The sequence below is a fragment of the Coenobita brevimanus genome, unplaced genomic scaffold (assembly GCF_032717465.1).
Source record: "Coenobita brevimanus isolate Jiangsu-jjx unplaced genomic scaffold, ASM3271746v2 jjx.HiC_scaffold_2749, whole genome shotgun sequence".
Lineage (NCBI taxonomy): Eukaryota > Metazoa > Arthropoda > Malacostraca > Decapoda > Coenobitidae > Coenobita > Coenobita brevimanus.
This window is the reverse complement of record NW_027643707.1, coordinates 456,250-467,500: the sequence shown is the minus strand read 5'-3', so window position 1 is coordinate 467,500 and position 11,251 is coordinate 456,250. Positions and strand designations below refer to the sequence as shown.

General features: G+C 39.8%; 1 long non-coding RNA gene across 1 annotated transcript in view; it reads right to left on the bottom strand.

Annotated features, from left to right (window-relative positions):
• Nucleotides 1-11,038, bottom strand: part of LOC145390027 (uncharacterized) — a 23,034-nt gene extending 11,996 nt beyond the window's left edge. Inside the window, exon 1 of the long non-coding RNA XR_013895562.1 lies at nt 10,929-11,038. This is a non-coding gene — a long non-coding RNA (uncharacterized LOC145390027). The remainder of the gene's footprint in view (nt 1-10,928) is intronic.
• Nucleotides 11,039-11,251: the final 213 nt, after the last annotated feature.

The following is an 11,251-nucleotide window of genomic DNA, read 5'->3' as shown; positions in this document are numbered from 1 at the left end:
ATATTAGTCATGGGATCAGACAGGGCGGAACCCCGGCCCCCCTTTCTATCTACGAGAATGTCTTTATGTTGTCTTTAATATACACACTTTATTTCACCTTTAATGGTTGTATCGTTGGTTCTTTCCATTCTGTTATCACTAGATACATTTTATGTTAATCCAGACACTATTGTGATGCTTTCCAAACCGCTGTCTCGAAAATAATGGCAACCAAAATTCAGAACCCCGCCAAATCAAAATTCTGTCTGGGCCCCTGCTGATAATAGTAATAGAGGTAGTACCCCTAGTAGTAGTGGTGCTATTGTTTTTATTATTTTTATTATTATTATGATGATGATGATTATTATTAGTATTAGTAAGGTAGTAGTAGTAGTAGCAGCAGTAGTTGTAACAATAGGTGGGATTGAACTAGTGACCTCAATCATTACCGTGCACGTCACAGAGGTAAAAATAAAACAGCATAGAGTAATTGGACCAAAATATTTTCATCCTCTCTCAGCACAACACGTCATACTTTTTTATGTCAACTTTTTTCTCATTTATTTTGACTTTTTCCCCTTTATTCTCATCCATGAATCATATTACACTTTTTAGTCCAGAAATATCGAGTGAAAAATTAGATATGAAAAAAAACGCTGGGCACGTTCCAAAAGTTTTTAATGTATTTTTTGTTGTAACTTTTAATTCAACTTTTAAAATTCCCCCTCTCTCTCTCTCTCTCTCTCTCAGTCTATCAGCCTACCTGTCTATCAGGATTGTCTATCTGTCTATCGTCGTTCTTTATATTTAATTATATCAGTCTATCTATCTGTCTATCAATCTATCTGTCTATCGTCGCTCTTCATACTTATCTGTCATCTGTCTGTCTGTCTGTCTGTTTATCTATTAACCTATCTCTATCTGTGTCTATCTATGTCTGTCTGTCTATCTTTATATCTATCTATCTGTCTGTCTATCTGTCTCTCGCTCTTCATACTAATCTATGTATCAGTCTATCTATCCATTTATCAATCTATTTATAATATTTCTTTGCCTGGGGCTGTCTGTCTATTTATAGTCCCTCTTCATACTTATGTGTCTTCCTACCCATCAGTCTGTCCATCAATCTATCTATCTATCTATCTGTCTATCTAATCTGTCTGTCACCATCTATCCATTTATCTCTGCTATCTGTCTGTCTACTTTATATCTACCTTCACTCTGTTTGTGCTTAATATCTATCTATTCATTCTGTCTATCTGTCATTATAATATATGTCTGTCTATCTATCTTCATTCTACCTATATCCATCTATCTATCAGGGGCTGTCTATCTGTCTGTCTTCACTCTTCATACTTACCCATCATCTGTCTATCTACCTATCTATCTATCTGCCTGTCTATCGATGTCTGTCGATCTGTCGTCGCTCTTCATCATCTGTCAACTGTCTTTTTATCTATATATGTATCTGTCTGTCTGTCGTCGCTCTTTATTTCTAATCATCTGTCTATCTGTCTGTTTTTTATCTATCGTCGCTCTTCATTCTTATCTGTCATCTTTCCATCTATCTATCTATATCGGTCTGTCTGTCTGTCTATCTATCTATCTGTCTATCTGTCTTGCTCTTCCTACTAATCTATTTATGTTTATCTGTTACTCTATCTATAACTATATTTCTCTGGGGCTGTCTGTCTGTCTATAGTCCCTCTTCATACTTATCTGTCTTCCTACCCATCTGTCTCTCCATCTATCCATCTGTCTATCTATCTCTGTCTATCTGTCTATCTAATCTGTCTGTCACCATCTATCCATTTATCTCTGCTATCTGTCTGTCTACTTTATATCTACCATCAGTCTGTTTGTGCTTAATATCTATCTATTCATTCTGTCTGTCTGTCATTATAATATCATTCTGTCTATCTATCTTCATTCTACATATATCCATCTCTGTCTGTCTATCTGGGGCTGTCTATCTCTCCATCTTCACTCTTCATACTTACCTACCATCTATCTCTACCTATCTGTCTATCTATCTATCTGTTTGTCGATGTCTCTATCTGTCTGTCGTCGCTCTTCATACTCATCTATCAACTGTCTGTCTATCTACATATTTTATCTATCTCTGTCTGTTTATCTGTTTACCTATCTATCATCATTCTTCTTAATTATCTGTATATCTATCTATCCGTCTATCTATAATTATATATCACTGGCTGGGGTTGTCTATCGATCAGTTTTCCCTCTTCATACTTGTCTATTTTCCTGCCCATCTGTCTGTCCATCTATCTATCTGCCTGTCTGCTTTATATCTACCATCGATCCGTTTGTAGTAAATATCCATCTGCTCATTCTGTCTATCATTCTACCTAATCTCTCTCTCTCTCTCTCTCAGTGGCTCTGTCTATCGCTGCTCTTCATACCTATCTATCTATCTGTCTGTCTATCTGTCTATCTATTTTCGCCCTTCATACTTGTCTATCTGTCGTCGCTCTTTTTACTTACCTATGTCTGTCGGTCTTTCTATCCCTATCAGTCAGTCAGTCTGTCTATCTATCTATCTATCTATCTATCTATCTGTCTGTCGTCGCTCTTTATACTTATCTCTATAACTGTCTGTCTGTCTCTCTATCCCTGTCAGTCAGTCTATCTATATGTCTATCTATCTATCTATCTACCTATCTTCGCTCTTCATACTTATCTATCTATCGTCGCTCTTTACTCTTATCTATGTCTGTCGGTCTTTCTATCCCTATCAGTCAGTCTATCCATCTATCTGTCTATCTCTGTCTATCTATCTATCTTCGCTCATCATACTTTATCTGTCTGTCGTCGCTCTTTATACTTATCTATGTATCTGTCTGTCTGTCTCTCTATCCTTATCAATCGGTCTATCCATCCATCTATCTATCTGTCTATCTATCTGTCGTCGCTCTTTGTACATCTCTCTATAACTGTCTGTCTGTCTGTCTTTCTATCCCTGTCAGTCAGTCTATCTGTCTATCTATCTATCTATCTGTCTACCTATCTTCGCTCTTCATACTTATCTATCTATCGTCGGTCTTTACTCTTATCTATGTCTGTCGGTCTTTCTATCCCTATCAGTCAGTCTATCCAACTATCTGTCTATCTCTGTCTATCTATCTATCTTCGCCCATCATACTTATCTGTCTGTCGTCGCTCTTTATACTTATCTATGTATCTGTCTGTCAGTCTCTCTGTCCCTATCAGTCAGTCTATCTATCTATCTGTCTATCTGTCTATCTATCTATCTTCGCTCTTCATACTTATCTATCTGTCGTCGTTCTTTATACTTATCTGTGTATCTGTCTGTCTTTCTCTCTATCCCTATCAGTTAGTCTATCCATCTGTCTATCTATCTATCTATCTGTCGTCGCTCTTTATACTTATCTATCTGTCTGTCAGTCTGTCTCTCTATCCCAATCAGTCAGTCTATCTATCTATCTATCTGTCTGTCTTCGCTCATCATACTTATCTATCTGTCGTCGTTCTTTATACTTATCTGTGTATCTGTCTGTCTTTCTCTCTGTCCCTATCAGTTAGTCTATCCGTCTATCTATCTATCTAACTATCTATCTATCTATCTGTCGTCGCTCTTTATACATATCTCTATATCTGTCTGTCTGTCTCTCTATCCCTATCAGTCAGTCTATCCATCTATCTATCTATCTATCGGTCTATCTCTCTGTCTATCTATCTTACCTCATCATACTTATCTATCTATCGTCGCTCTTTACTCTTATCTATGTCTGTCGGTCTTTCTATCCCTATCAGTCAGTCTATCTATCTATCTGTCTATCTCTGTCTATCTGTCTATCTTCGCTCATCATACTTATCTGTCTGTCGTCTCTCTTTATACTTATCTATGTATCTGTCTGTCTGTCTGTCTGTCTCTCTGTCCCTGTCAGTCAGTCTATCTATCTATCTGTCGTCGCTCTTTATACTTATCTGTGTATCTGTCTGTCGGTCTCTCTATCCCTATCAATCTGTGTGTCTGTATCTATCTCTGTCTATCTATCTATCTACGCTTTTCACACTTATCTATCTGTCGTCGCTCTTTATACTTATCTGTCTGTCTGTCGGTCTTTCTATCCCTGTCAATCTATCTGTCAATCCATGAATTTATTATAATATTTCTCGGTCAGAGGCTGTCTTTATAGTCCCTCTTCGTACTTATATAATTAACCCATCTATCAGTCTACTCATCCATCTATCTATCTGTCTATCTATGTATCTGTCTATCTATCTGTCTGTCTGTCTCTATCTGTCTGTCTTTCTGTCTGCCTGTCTGTCTATCCATCTATCTGTCTGTCTTTCTGTCTGTCTGTCTATCTGTCCATCTGTCTATCTGTTTACCTATTAATCTGTAATTATTTTGTCTGTCTACGTTACTGTCTGACCATGTATCTCTGCTGGCTGGCTGTCTACTTCATAATAGCTACTATCGATCTCTTTGTGCTTAATATCTATCTGTTCATTCTGTCTGTCTGTTATATTATCTGCCTGTCTGTCTGTATCTTCATTATACCTGTATCCTTCTCTCTCTCTCTCTCTCTCATATATGTATCTGAATTATTTTTGCATGTACATATATCTTCCAACTATATACTGTTTCATCTGTCTGTTCTACTTATCTGTATATTTAGCTATATTCAGTACATACCTCTACCCATTTATCTGCCAATACTTCCTCAGTTCATATCAGTCTTTCTGCGTATACTATCACCCCATCTGCCTTTACTATCTATCAGTCTATCTCTCCATGTATCTATTTATCCATCCATTGAAAACCTTTATCGGACTGAAGTGCTTAATTTTTTAGAAAATGTGCAAGTCTAAAGGGGAAAGCAACACTAGATATTATTATTGACAGAAACTAGAGGGGAGCACCTGTTACCTGTGCGAGTATTTTAACAAAGGTGTATCATGCGCGGTACCGTAATTTTCAGGTGTAGTGCAGTGTGGTGGAATGGAGTGTAGTGTAGTGTAAGGTAGTGCAGTGTGGTGTAGGTAGTGCAGGGTAGTGTAGTGGTATGGAATGTGGAATAATGGCGTGTTTTGTATCGTAGTGTAGTGTGGTGTAGTTTAGCGTAGTGCAGCTTAGTGTAGTGTTGTGGAGTGGTGTGTTATGCGGAGTAGTATAATGTAGTTTACTGTAATGTGATGTAGTGTAGTGTAGCGTGGGATGATGCGGAATAGCGTAGTATCAAGGCAGACGAGGGGTGTAATGGTGATGAGAGGTGCGGCAAGAGGAGAGATGATGAGGGAGGAGATGAAAGAGGGGAGAAAAAATAAATGGAGAGTTGTAAAGCTCCGTTGAAGTGGAAAACGTGGTGCCAGACGAAATGAAAGATGTGTGTGTGTGTGTGTGTGTGTGAAGGTCAGAAATAAGATGTGTGGGTATAATGGTGATACAGAGAGAGATGCATTATTTACCTTGAAATCCTTTAATGAGAAATTAGTTTATTTAAGAGTTGTCAGAAACGCCATATTTCACCAGCAACAAACACAACTGCATAACAGCACACAGGAGGGGGAGGCTGAGGAGGGGGAGGGTGGTGGTCGGATGGCTGGCTTGCACTGAATCTTCCATATTCTTCTCCATAAAATCAAGTGAGTTTCGTTACACTGCACAACATTTCTGTCTTGAGATATTGAATAAAGTGTGGTATGTTAATTTTTATCAAATACACTCTCGCAACAAATCATATCAAACTTATACCCAGATGCAAAAGGAATCGAACATTTAAAGAGATCGTCACAACATTCGCAGCACAATATACTGTTCGCTGCTATTTTTCAATGAACTTCACCGACGTGTGTATTATTTATATATACAAACCTTTACTGTTAACACGACCTGAAATAGTGGAAATTAATCAGACTGAATTAAAGCAGATGTTAAAAAATGCGGCAACATTTCCGAGCGACCACTCAACCACCTCAAGGTCGGTGCATTTGTTATTTAACTCCGGCTAACATTACACGATTTTATTCGGCTGAGAGTGGGTCATGGCAGCCTGAGAGTGGTGATTGTAGACTGGCTGACTTAAAACTCTAGGGAAGAAAATAAGAAAAAAAACATATAGAATGTAATCGGTAATGGCAATGAAGCAAACCAACCCTTCATTACAATGACGTCTTGTTTGGGCTTATTCTTGCTGCCGCCATGCTATTTTGTTCAGTTCAGGGAAACCTTTTGTACTGAAGGGGTTAATGAAGCTGTATCTGACACTTTAAATGAAAGTTTAAGCTGTGTAAAATCGCCGGAAGGTAGCAAGAATAAAGTGAAAAATACGTCACCGGACTGAAGGGGTAAACTATCAAATAACAGACAAGTAATGGATGGATACGAGATCATATGGAGCTTCATTAAACTGAACCATCTTATTTGTAAAAATCCTTTGAGAGCAAAAATAAAGCAGAATACGAAGCTTCGCTGGATGGATATCTTGTGTACCTGCCACTCTCCCACCAGCCACCCTTGGCATCCCAATAGTCAGCGTTATAGACACGATTCCCCACACTTATTCACGACCACTGAGAGAATGGAAACTATTTAGCACTTGTTACCTCCTGCCCCTCCCTCTCTCCACCATTCTTATCTCTCCCAAACATTTCATCTTCCCCCTGATACCCAACCCCCACCTTATCCCCCACACACATCCCCTGCTCCAGTAGCTGTGAGTGGTGTGGAATGGTTCTTATCGTGTTGGTATCTGCTCCCTGCACGCCAACAGATCCTGCAAATATATAAGCGACGTGGGATAATCCGGCACTTGGAATACTAGGAGGAATAAGCACCTCTCTCCCTCTCTCTCTCTCTGAGTTAGATACAGCCTTGATTAGCCCCTTCATTATTAGAAGCCTCCTTAACTGAATAAAATCACCTGGTAGAATATCATAAAAAGACGTAACCTGTTACGACATGGAGGGGCTAAAGGACTATCTAATAGCCTGTAAAGTGTGCAACGGATATTTTAGAATACCAAGTGGCGGTCAGCCACACCAAGTCGTAAGCTTAAAAGGGGAGAAAATAGTGATAAAGTGAAAAATATATACCAATGACGAAAAGGGGAATGAAATTAACACTAACTTAAACCTACAAGAACAAAATCAAGCAAGTTCGAACAGGATTGTCAAACTAGCTCTTGCAGAAGTTATCCTAAAGTTCCAAATGTTAATAATAAAGAAAAGCCAGAACATAAACTAGCCCTTGGGTTGTAAAGCCTCTGGGTTCTTGCAGTAAAGACCTGGCATAAAAATAAAGACAGACTCTTGACACTAATATAACATGTGACATTAGCTAGGGCAATAACAGTGATTCTAAATCAACAATTCTTATAAACAAAAGCAATCTCAAAATAATCTAATAAACCTATCATGTGCTGACAATAAACATTAACTCACGTGTGGCAGATAAACTACTATATTATACCAATATCCCCAGAACAGAGCAGTCCAACACACCGGTCTAGCTCAAGCGGTTAACTAACTCGAGGGTTGTTGGTTGGTTGGTTAGGGCTTTATGGCCATCACCCAAACCTTGGTCATTAGGCCAAACAATATACTATGTAGAAAGACAAAAACAAAACTAACAAAACTCGAGGGAGTCCCAGCCCGGCTTAAACAGACAAACTCAAAGAAGCGCAACTCAATGAAGCTAGAAGGGCAGAACAGAAACTCAGGGTCGAAACCGTGAGTCTCTCTCGCAGCTACCATCCACGTGGGTGTAGCCTACGATGAAGTTTTGAACTTGCCCGATATTTACCAGGATTATTCGATGTTACATTAAGTGAGAGTAACAGTGATAGAAACCAGAATTATACGGTGTTAAAGTGAGTAATAACAGCAGTGACTGTGAATAGGGTTTTGCAGTGTTACAATGAGTGGTGGTAACAGTAACCAGAAAATGCTTGGTTGCTCTTGCAATGGATATCTGACCCATCTTTGTGACAGCGTATGATAGGCAGAAGACATAACGTCTGTTAAGAGTTGTTAACTGGACGATAAAAGATGCGTCTGAACGATATATGATTGACTCAGCATGCTGTTTCCTGCAGTCTCATATTTATAAACTCGATTCACAGAATGCTACGCATGGTACTAATAAATGAATATTAAAGATTCTGAATATTACATATGAATATAAGCATTGTGTATCGGCCACACGTAACAAACCATATTGAAGGGGTTCACCTGAAACAGTGGCGGCAACAACACAAACAAATTAAGCTGAACGTCATCGTACCGAAAGGATTTAATGTCAGGGAAATGTAATAATGCACTTAGAATATTAGGACTACGCGTCACAATATATCCTCAATCAAGTGGATTACACATGGAATACTAACACACAGTACCGTGAAAGGCCTTAATCCCGTCACTACGATGATCTCTATTCATTTTATGCTGGCTAACTCCGGATAATTTTATTCAGAAGAGTTCTCATATTCAGGGTGTTGTATTCTACCTCAATTACCCCATTACCTACGATGGCAATATATACATCAGCCTCTAATGGAGGTGACGTCTCGTGTTTATCTTACCTACGCTACTGACTGATATTCTTCGGCTTAGGGGAGGCAATTTCCATAACCTCTTCCCAATGATGACGTCCTTCATATTTTACTTGTTATTCACACATGATTATACTTTAGGTTTGGGCAGCTCTCACGTAGAAAAGGTGTTAAATTCGGTCTGGCTCTCTCCTGTCGACTTTATTCGGCTTGCTAAGAACTAGTTGATTCCAAGAACTTAACCGCACTCCCTGCTCCTCAAGTGCTCCTTCCTCTCCTCAGCAAACTCCTTGGCATCACTTCTTCCCTTCCCTCAGTTCACCTCCCATTCCTCCTAACTCCCCTTTCCTCTCTCCACTAGCTCTTCTTTCCTCCTTCCACTCAAACCATTTCCCTTCCTCCTCCTACCATCACCAAAGACGACTGTGAATCCAACCAAAAGGGCCAAAGTAAGTTAATAAAGGGGAGTGAGTGTTAACTGACAGAATTACCATCATATTAGGCTAACTCTCTTGCCCAAATACATGGGACGGGAGGGATCCAGAGACAGGAACAGGATAGTAAAAGTTAGGAAATCTATCAACAGAGTCCCTTCAAAATCTGCCTATTTTCAGGAAACATTTCGTTTGGTATTTTTCTTTCGATGGGGAGTGAAATGGAGGAGGAGGAGGAGGAGGAGGAGGAGGAGGAAAACAGAAAAGAAAATAAAGAAGATGAAAGGAAACAAAACGACAAAGAAGGAGAAGAAATTAGAACGAAGAAAGAGCAAAGGCGAAGAAAAAGAGGAAATGAGAAATAAGGAAAACAAAGGAAAAGGAAGAAAGACGAAAAAAGAAAGAATGAAGAATATAGGAGAAAGATGAACGAAGAAATGAGAGAAGAAAGGAGAAAAGAATGAAGAATGGAGAGAAAAGAGAAGAAAAAGAAGGTAAGGAAGATGAATGAAGGAAAAGGAAGAAAGGACGACGAAAGGAGAAAAAAGAAGAAAGGAGGGAAGAAAGAAGAAAGGAGAGAAGGAAGACTGGAGGGAAAAAGAATGGAAAGAAGGAAAAGAAAGGAGTGAAGAAAGGGGAGGTAAGGAAGAAGAATGATGAAGCAGGAAGAAAAAGGAAAGAACATGAAAGGAGAAAGAAGAAAGGAGAGAAGAAATAAATGAGAGAAGGAAGGAGACAACGGAAGGAAGAAGAGAAGAAAAAAATGGAGAGAAGAGGGACGAAAGGAGAAAGAATGGAGAAGAAAAAGGGAGCCAAAGAGAAAGAGGAAAGAAGAGGAGAAGAAAGTAGGAGAAAATAAAAGGAAATGAGATGAATGAAAAAGAGAAAGAAAAAAAAGAAATAAAAGACGGAAGGAGAGGAAGAGAAGGAAGGTCAGGAAGAGGAGGAAGATTAGGAAGAGGATGAGGAAGAACAGGAGGAAGAAGAGGAGGAAGGAGAGGCAGAAGGAGGAAGAGAAGAAGGAAGAGGTGTAAGATGAGGAAGAATAGCAGGAAGACGTGGAGGAAGAGGAGGAAAAGGAACAGGATGAAGGAGAAGAAGAGGAAGAGGTAAAAGCAGAGGAGGAAGGAAAGGAAGAGGAGGAAGAGGATGACGAGAAACGAGAAGAGGAGGAGAAAAAAAATGGAAGAAGGGGAAGAGAAAGAGGAGGAGGAAGGACGAAATGAAGGAAGAGAAAAGGGAGAGGAAAAGGAAGAGGAAGAACAAGAGGAAGAGGAACAGGAAGACGAACAAATGGAAAGGGAAGAGAAAGATGGGGTAGAGGAAATGAAAGAGGAAGAGGAAAGGGAAGAGGAAGAAGAGGAAGGAGAAAGAGGAAGAAGAGGAACAGAAAGACCGAGGAAAAAATGGAAGCAGAAGAGGATGAGACAGAGGGAGAAGGGGAAGAGGGAAGAGGGAGAAGAAAGATGAAGAGGAGGAAGAACAGGTAGAGGAAGAAGAGGAAGAGGAAAAGGAAGAAGAGGAAAAGGAAGAAGAGGAAGAGGGAGAAGAGGAAGAGGAAGAAGAGGAAGAGGGAGAAGAGGAAGAGGGGGAACAGAAAGAGGAGAAGAGGAAGAAACAGGAAGAGATGGAAGAGGAAGATGAGGAAGAGGAAGAAGACGAAGAAGAGGAAGAAAGTGAATATAAGGGAGGGGGAAGAAAATATATAAAATCCAGCTAATCATTTCTAAATTGTCATTATCACATTTAGAAAATAACATGCACGACACAAGCCGGCAGGTAGGTAAGCGTTAACTATCGTAATTGATGATTTAACTGTACAGCAATAATAATAATAATACCTCCCCTATTCCATAGAACATCCAGATAATAACGACATGATGAATGCAATCAGTTTAAACCGGTAAGGAAGTTACAGTAAGAGGTAATTATCAAGAAGCCTGCGCTTACAAAATGTAGGACGATCAAAATGGCTGACCTTGCCGGTGGTGTCGGGGTGGCGGCCGGGCAGTTCACCTTAGAGTCTTCAGGACCTCAGTCAGGCCCCGTCTCTTCACACCAGAGCGAGGCCATCAGGTCCACAGTCACTCTTGTTCTCGAAGTTCACGACAAGACGCATATCACACACAAATTAAAGAATACTTTCTTCTGCAACGCCACCTGCGGGAAGAGACGGGAACAAGTTTTTTGGTTGGAGCAGGGCAGCTGGCACGTGGTGGGCAACGCAGGTGTGCCAACCGTCTCGTGTCACAAGTCAGTAACCTCACCTGCAACAATCCAACGTGCTACGTAATCCACAAG